At 26.0% G+C, this 8,808-nt stretch overlaps 1 protein-coding gene across 1 annotated transcript in view; it reads left to right on the plus strand.

Annotated features, from left to right (window-relative positions):
• The first annotated feature begins 1,252 nt into the window (after positions 1 to 1,252).
• CARPB (Carbonic anhydrase-related protein B) overlaps positions 1,253 to 8,808 on the plus strand; it is a 359,623-nt gene continuing 352,067 nt past the window's right edge. The window contains exon 1 of the mRNA XM_067052029.1: positions 1,253 to 1,331. The gene's annotated coding sequence lies outside the window, so the exon portion shown is untranslated. The remainder of the gene's footprint in view (positions 1,332 to 8,808) is intronic.

Consider the following 8,808-nt stretch of genomic DNA (forward strand, 5'->3'; position numbering starts at 1 on the left):
GAGATAATGTCTCATGAAAAGAGTATATTGACAGGGAAAGAGGGCTGGACGCTTACCCAGAGCTACTAGAGTGGTGGGAAGGGTGCGGTATAGAAGGAAGAGACTATGTACTACAAATTCCCGGAAGATGGGAACCACAGTCACTCTCTAGGGGCTTCCAGAACAAAAAAAAACCGATTGACGTGAGAGAAATTCTCAAGCAGCGACCACTGACGGGTTAATCCGCTACCTAGGATTACATCGGACAAACAACTGACTTGGAATTTTAATAAAATACTGAAAAGCCAGGAAACTTTTCTTCGACTCTTACTATTACAACACGTACTAGACAAGCGGACTAAACAAAAGTCTCGTAATTACAAAAGATTTATTTATATGACTATGATAAGGACCATCTGGACTTACGGCGTTAAGCTTTTGGGTTCTACTAAATCATCAAATTTCTCTCGTATCCATTCCTTCCAGTCCAAAATCCTTAATGCTCCTTACTTTGTCACAAATCAAATCATCCATCAGGATCTCTATGTCCCATATGTTGCCGATTTGGTGAGAACAACATACCAATCCTTCTGTGATAAGCTTCCCAACCATCCAAACCCACTAGTTTTTAACCTGGCTTCCCCTTCTTTAGATGATAATCCTAGGCGTCCACAAATACGATGGCCATGAGATCTTGACCTCTAGAAATGTTATTTATAATACATAATGTTATATATAATAATTAATCAGAAGATATCAACTTTTTTTTTTTAGTTTTTCTTAATATTTGATCTTCAGATTATCTTACGCGTATGTTTTATTGTAACACGTTATAAATATGTACATCAGTACCCAAGTGATCTAAAGTTTATAGAATTTTATTTAAAAAAAAAATAAAATAAATGAAATAGTATTTAGATGTCACATTTTTAATAATTTATATATTTGGATAGGTAAGCAATTAGTAGCCATATTGAATTATTACTTAACAATTAAGTGAAACGTTACTTCACAAACTTTGAATATTCCAAGTGAGTTTTATATTCACTTAATTGTTCCATGAGTAATAAGGAGCTAAGAGGGATACTAATAAAAATAACCGCTATAAAATTAATCGCTACTTTCCTCTGAAAGCTAATTTAATGAAGTTATTGTCTATAATCCCGTCATTAAAAGCTGAAGGCAATTTATGATAGCACACCGCTGCGCCTGCGCCGGACCGAGCAGTTATAAACGCAGTGGTGGGGTGTTCAGCGGGTTAGTATTAGCGCGGCTGGGACGGCGTTGCGAGCTCGCAACCTTTCTCAGGCAGTTCAAGACGTAATTTAGTACGTCATGAGAGGATGCATTAGGTACGTCAAAAGGCACTACGCTTCACCAAACGCACAATCACCAATCTTTTATTATATTTTATCTAATGAAGATGTTATTGAAATTATATATATATATAGAATTATATAAAAAATATTTAGGGTATAGTGAACCGTCATTTGAAGTTGGAAAAAAAAATATTATATTTACATATTTCATCTGATGAAGATGATATTCGAATAAAATAAAATAAATGTATAATATAAAGGATTTTATGGGATATCGTAATATTATTTGAACTTAAAAAAAAAAAAAAAATATATTAATCAACCTCCCTGGTCAAAAGTTTTAGACACTTCAATTTTTCGTTTAAAAATTAGAAACATTCTTGAATAAATAAGACGAAACTAAAATAGATTTTCTAATGAAATTACAACAAACGTACAGTAAATATAAAATTTTAGTAAAAAATTAACTGTCAAGAATTCAAACAATAGTATTCCCTTTAAATTATTTAATTGTATAATATAAAGGATTTTAAAAGGTACTAGACATTAATCTAAAATTTAAAAAAATTACACTAATTTAATTTTTTATTGCTATTTACACTGCCGGTTAAAACAATCAGAACACCTCTTCTTTTTTTTTAAAAAAAGGGATGCAATACAATTTGAAATAAATAAAATGAAAATAAAATATCTTTTCAAACGAAACCGCAAAAAAATTAAATAAAGTAATAAAATTTTGCATAAACATAAAACTAAAAGTTATTATAGCAATTCTTACCTAAAGTTTTTATTATAAATTAAATTATAACATTACTTATCAAGATAACTAATAACTATCTCTTTTAAAGAATCCAATATCCGCTATCAAAGAATATTTTGTTTTAGTCATTTTGTTTAAAAATCTAATCAAATTGATTTTTTTTATCTAAAACTATTTTTGGATCTAATTTAAATAAAGAATGTTAAACAAAGTTGGCGTGTAATTTACACTACCAGTCAAAACATTAATATTAATTCAATCTTTTAAGAAATTTGATTAATCTGAAAAAAATAAAACCAAAATAGCTTTTCGAATGAAGCTTAATTTCAGCAAAATTACATAAAATATGATACAATTTTAGAGGAACATAGTGAAACAATATAATATAATTTTATTTACTATGGCGGAATTTACCGCGAATTACCTTAATCCTTCACCTTGTAGTAGTACTGTATTTTAAAATACCAAATTTTTACTTAACAAAAGTTTTTTATAAAACAAAAGTTAATTACTAAAATGAATTATATATATATTTTAATGATCATAACTTGCTTATCAGAGTCCTTAATATATATATAAAAGCAGGAAATACAGATAAAAATAAATTCAATTAATTAAATGTCCTAAATCTTCAGACAACAGAGCTAATGCTCTGTACGGCAGTGTAACTACGAAAGTCCTGCATAGGCGTATAAACAACAATTTATAAATTAAATAAATTATTTTACTGACAATATATTAAGACTAATATTTTAAAATTTACACACTGGTGTGTAAATCCTCAATAACAATATGGGTCTGGATATAAAAATATTTAAGTTGTTAAAATCATTTATTAAATTTTTAAACTCAAAATAATGAGTATTTATCTAAGGGAGATATTGAAAAATAACATTTAAAAAATGTTTACTTAATTTATTCAATAAATATCATGATGTTACTGATTTAACTTTTAGTTGGTTTTTTCTTCCTTTTACTTGCTATTTGCTATGAAAGAAAAAAAAATTGAAATCTAGATTTGAGGTAAATAAAGCTGAATTATAAATAACAAATATTTTTTAAATTGATTTAATTTATAAATACTTTAACTTTCCAAATTATTTCTTAATAGGAGATTGATAAAATAATTTATTTAATTCACTGAGTCTATATGATCTGTAATAAAATCTAATATTAAAAAATCCTAAATTAAAAGCAATAAATATTTATTTCAGTTAAATAAAATATTAAAATCGCTCATATAAATTTAATTATTTTTAGAAATTTTTTTTCCAAATAAAGAATATTATTGAGTTTTAAAATCAAAATATAATATATGTTCAAAGAAATGAATATAACTTCCGACATTAAGAAATATTATCTTTTTATATAAAGAAATATTTTAAAATATTTCTAGATCATCCTAAAATATATTAAAACATCTGAGATAAAGCCTAGTTACGTATAGATCTTTGGTACAATTATTTTTAAAAATCACTTTTCATATAAAAATATTAAAAAAAAAATTAAAAATCAATCTGAAATTATAAAGCTTTATGGGAAATATTTAATGTAATTGAAAATTGGTCTAAGTGGTTATATCTTAAAAATTATTGTTTTCTGTTAGATTATTGGGCTAGTTAAATTACAAAATATATAATATGATTACGATTTTATTTTTCTATTTAATATACCAATTTTCTAATATAGCTCAGTCAATATATTTAATAAACAAGCAGTTTCCAATTTCCTTAACTAGGACTAAAATTATTCGTTTTGCCGCACAGGCCGTTTCCCCGCGTGGCTGGGAGACTTGAGGGCTGCACTCTAGTCCTCAGAGCATTGGAACCTTGCCAGATATTGTGTAACTACTGTCATCATTTATTTCAGTCCTGTCCAAAATATTTTATTTTATTTATTCTCACAGAGAGATAAACTTATTTATTTGAGTATGTTACGACAGTGCGGTTCCAATAATCTCTGTCGTAATACCAGAACTTCTTTGTTTAAAAAAAAAAAAATAATATTATAAGTATTTGAGTAAAATATTAAAAGATAAAATTAAAATATTTGTTTACTGATACATGAATATTATTAATAATCTCCCATAATTTTTTTCCTAATTATTTCTGTCAAATCGAGTCACTTATCTGCTCCACTAAGGAGGTTAATTCGAATTTAAAATAACTTTTATCCTCTACAAAGGCGTTTATTTTACGAAATTGACTTCTTAAAAGCTATAAAATATTTATTTGATAGGTTTAGCCATTTTGTGATAAGATCTACTCTACCGGTCAATAATTAAAATATTTAGTTCAATAGTTTCAAAAATTCTATAATTTTTATTTAATTGGAAAAAGATATTTGACCGTATGAAGTAGATTGTGGGAAGATCGTTGACATCTTTGTTTTAATCTGACAGCCCGGATGAAACCCTGCAAAAAGAAGAGAAACCTTGGTCAACAATAAATAGTTGGTTAACAATAAACTTTTACTATTTTGATACCTTTATTGGCCGCCACCCGGACTATCTTCCTGCAATTGTTATTTAATGTTATATATAATACATATTCAACAATATTATAAAAAAAAAAAAATCAAATAGGATTGTAACTATTTATAGTGTTAGTATTTTTATTATTTATTTTTTATCATTTTTTTAATTTTTAATCATTTATATATCAGTAATAAAACTATTTATTGTGAGCCAGTACTGCTAAAATTATGGTATTTGACAAACATAATAAATATCTTGTATATTATCTTTTTATTTTTTTTGATAATAGTATTTATTGTTCAAGTAAAATTATTTTTATCCAAATTAAGTCTCAAAACACTTTTTATTATTTTTTTAAAAATCTAACGTTTCAGCCATACTGGCTATCCTCGATAAAATTTAATATTAATTATAAATTTACACCTCACATTCAATAATTTAAAAAACTTTTAGCAGGCTATTCTGCCTAGGTCATTAATTTTAGTCAAATTACTCTATTTCGCTAATGTTCATTAAAATAAAAAAAATTAATTACTGATTAACTTAATTTTTTTATCACTCTGTTATCTTGTTTGAATAACAGCAAAACATAATGAACAAATACAATTAACTTTCAACTGATTAGGTATAATTTATAGACACAACTGGTTATTTTTAGTAAATATAATGGACCACAACTAATTTATTTTTAGTAAAAATAAATTAAAAAAGAAAAAAGTAACTACAATTAATAAATAAAAACAAATACAATTCATGAATGAACCATTAATAAATAAATATAGTATCCATGGCAATTTTAGCTAATAGTTTCATCTATAGCTAATTCTTGCCCAACTCTACTTATCAATTCAGTAATTGATAATCAGTAACATTGTGATTTCATTTTCTAGTTCCAAATTACAGTAATTAGAAAGTAATTGAAATTGAAATTATTTTTTTTCAATTCTGTTTTCAAGTTTAGGAACATCACTTCTGCTATCTATCAAGTAGGTACTATCACTTAGCAGATTTAGACTACATTTATTTTTATTTTGTTAATTTATATTTTCATGTTTTTATGTATTTTTAACCAGGCATGTATTATGTTATTTTTTTCTTCAGTCTGTTAGGGATTTGCTGTTATTTAAATCAATTTATGAAAATCTAATGTAATAAAATAAATTTTTGCTTTTGCATATTCAATGCTCTGCCATACCATTCATTTGATTCTGATCGGGCTTTTTCCTAAATATTAAGAATTTTCTTCAGAAGATTATAAGAAAAAATTAACAAAATTAAGAATTTTTGGTGTGAAACTCAAGTATGCACTGCCTACATGGTAATTATTTTCCAACCGATTTTTCTCATTCTCAAGAATAAGAAAAAATATGTAACTCAATCTGTTAAATGTTTTTTTTTATTCAATAAATAAAAAAAAAGCATAATGAGGATTTCATTAAAGTAGGTCTCAAAAATTATTTTATGAAAATGCAAATCTTATTGTTTTATAGTGTGGTCTGAAATTTTTAAATACCGTTTTTAAAATAAATTTGAAACTAGACACTTTGGAACTTAATTTATTTGTTTTATTTTTCTCCTTGTATCTATTGTTCTTATAATCGTTCATTTCAACTCCTTTACTCTTAATTTATTTCTTTTGTTCATATATCTGATAGAAAGCTAGATGTTCACTCTATTAAGGGATATTTGTTTCACATTAAGAAAAACTTTTCAAATGTTTTCTTTTAATGCTCCGCTTCTTATTTATTTAACTGGTTGATGCCCTTTGATGGAGTTTATAGGGCCCTAATAAAGTTTGGTGTAGATTGGTAAGGTCATGTTGAAGATTTTCTATTTTTTTTTATTATATATAATGTTATTTACCGCTATAAATTAAATGGACATAAAAAGGAATTAATTAAATTATTAATCTCATGTGTAAATAACTTAATATTTATGTTAAATATTCAATTAATTTACATCTCTAAATTTAGCAATTTCGTAATATTTCCGGGTTTAATAAAAAGTGAATAGGTTTCATTCATTAATTATTAACTTATTAATACCCTTATAAATGGAAACTTTTTAAGTGAACTATTCATGTAAAACATTACAATTATATGGAATACGATGTAATACTACAATTTATTACTAAAATACGATGCATTACAAGATTAAGGAATTTTGATTGATTTATTTTATTTTAAGAAAACGTTTGGTGTCTGTTTGGCCCCATCTAAGCGGTCTTGTCTGTAAATTCTACCGCAACAGCTAAAGGTTAATATTATTTGTTCACAATGTTGCTCTAAAAATTGTAACATCATAATTATAACATACTTACCTATAATGTGGGAGCGGCATGGTTCAGTGTTAGAGCACTGTGCTACTATATCCTTATTAGGGGAAAAGCTAGCGGTCGAATGCAATTCTGACTAAATTACCTCTTTGCACAACCGTTGTTCAAGTAACAGTACTTCCTTAGAAATTACTGCATCCCTGACTCTAGATGGGTAGTAGTGGTAGAGATTTATTTAAACTATAATACTATAAAGTATGAACAAAATATAATTACAAATTAACAAGGATAGTACATTTTTTCCAAAACTTCTCTACTGAAAATATATTTTAGTTTCGTTTCATGAGTTACTAAATGTACATTATTTATAAAACTCTTGAGCTAGTCACAAACTTTTTATTGGCCATATATCATAAATAATCAATTTGTTCAGAAAGTTTAAATCAATTAACCATTACCCGAGAATTTTCAGTTTCTAAAAATTCAGTTCAGATTTGATGAACTTAATTTAAATATCATTATATTATTATTAACTTTAATAATAATATATTATTCTTTTGTTTGTATATATTTTTAGAGATTTTTTTTTTAATTTTATTTTTATTTATTTATTTATTTTAGTATGTATGAGATCATTCATCACTATTACCTATTTCTTGTGTGGCAGATTGTTATATCTATCAATAAATAAATCTATCAATCAAATAATAATAAAATGATTTCTTGAAATATACCGTTTAAGAAATAAATAATTATTCAATGTATCAATTGAGTTGGAGCTCGTTTAAAATATTTTATGATCATCTTCATTAATTAAACTGTTGCTAGAGATATAATTTTTTTCTTGTAATTATTAATTTTATATTCAAGTAAACAAACCCGCTACACTCTTAATCTGCTTTATTTCAATCTTCTGGACAAGATTTCGGACAACCTGTCCATTATCTAACGAGTAAGGGAATGATGAAAAGATATGAAAAAATATAAATATAATATATAAAAAATTTATAATTAGGACAAATCCTTTCAAAGAAGGATGTAGGACATCAAGTAATTAAGATGAACTAGATAATAGACTGGTTTTCCGAAATGTCAGCAAGATAATTTAAATATAGCAAATTTGAAGTTTTTAAGATGATACTATAAATAGATATTTAGGTCAAGATAGTGGTCAAAAAGGTTATCAAAACACTAAAAAAAAATATATCACTATTATTATTAACTATATAACTAATAGCCACTACATAACAATATTACTAAAATTATTAACTATATTTTTTTTATTAATAAGAACTGTAACTATATTATAATTATTATTGGGTAAACATTTGGTGGTAGAGCGTGATTATGATCACATCACCACGTTTCTCAACCATTAGTCTAGCAACAGTACTTCTTCACAAAGTACTGCATCCTTGACCTTCACGGGCAGTAGAAGTAAGGATTATTATTATGTAGGAATTTCTTTATGCTTAGTTTAGTAAGTATGTACCCTGACCTTGGTCAAGGATGAGGCTAGAAAAAATTAATCTTTAATATCAATGAATTTTCTGACTATGTTTGCAGTCCCGAACAACGCAGCTTTCTGCATTAGTTCCAAAATATATAACCACAGATCCTGGTCCTTAATATATTTTGAGTGAATATTTTCACTTTGAAGGCTTAGCGCAGTGTAACCGCTGTCCAAGAAATTCCAATGATTTATTATTATTATTATCACTGGCCAAGTATTAATTAGGGCTGGAATATGGGCTGTTGATTATCAATATCTTTTATGATTTGGAGATCCTTTTTGATCCTCACACAGTGTAACCAAATAACATTAATGATGGAGAAGAACCATTAATACTCCTTATTTTCAAGTAAATATTTTTATTTACTCGGAACAACGTAAATATTGCGTTATAATAATGAGTAATATTGTGTGTAATATATTATAAATAACCGTATCTAACCATTGCCATTATAATAAGGTAGTTAATAATATTTTAATAATTTT

The sequence above is a fragment of the Halyomorpha halys genome, unplaced genomic scaffold (assembly GCF_000696795.3).
Source record: "Halyomorpha halys isolate HHAL.00 unplaced genomic scaffold, Hhal_1.1 Scaffold530.1, whole genome shotgun sequence".
Taxonomy (NCBI): domain Eukaryota; kingdom Metazoa; phylum Arthropoda; class Insecta; order Hemiptera; family Pentatomidae; genus Halyomorpha; species Halyomorpha halys.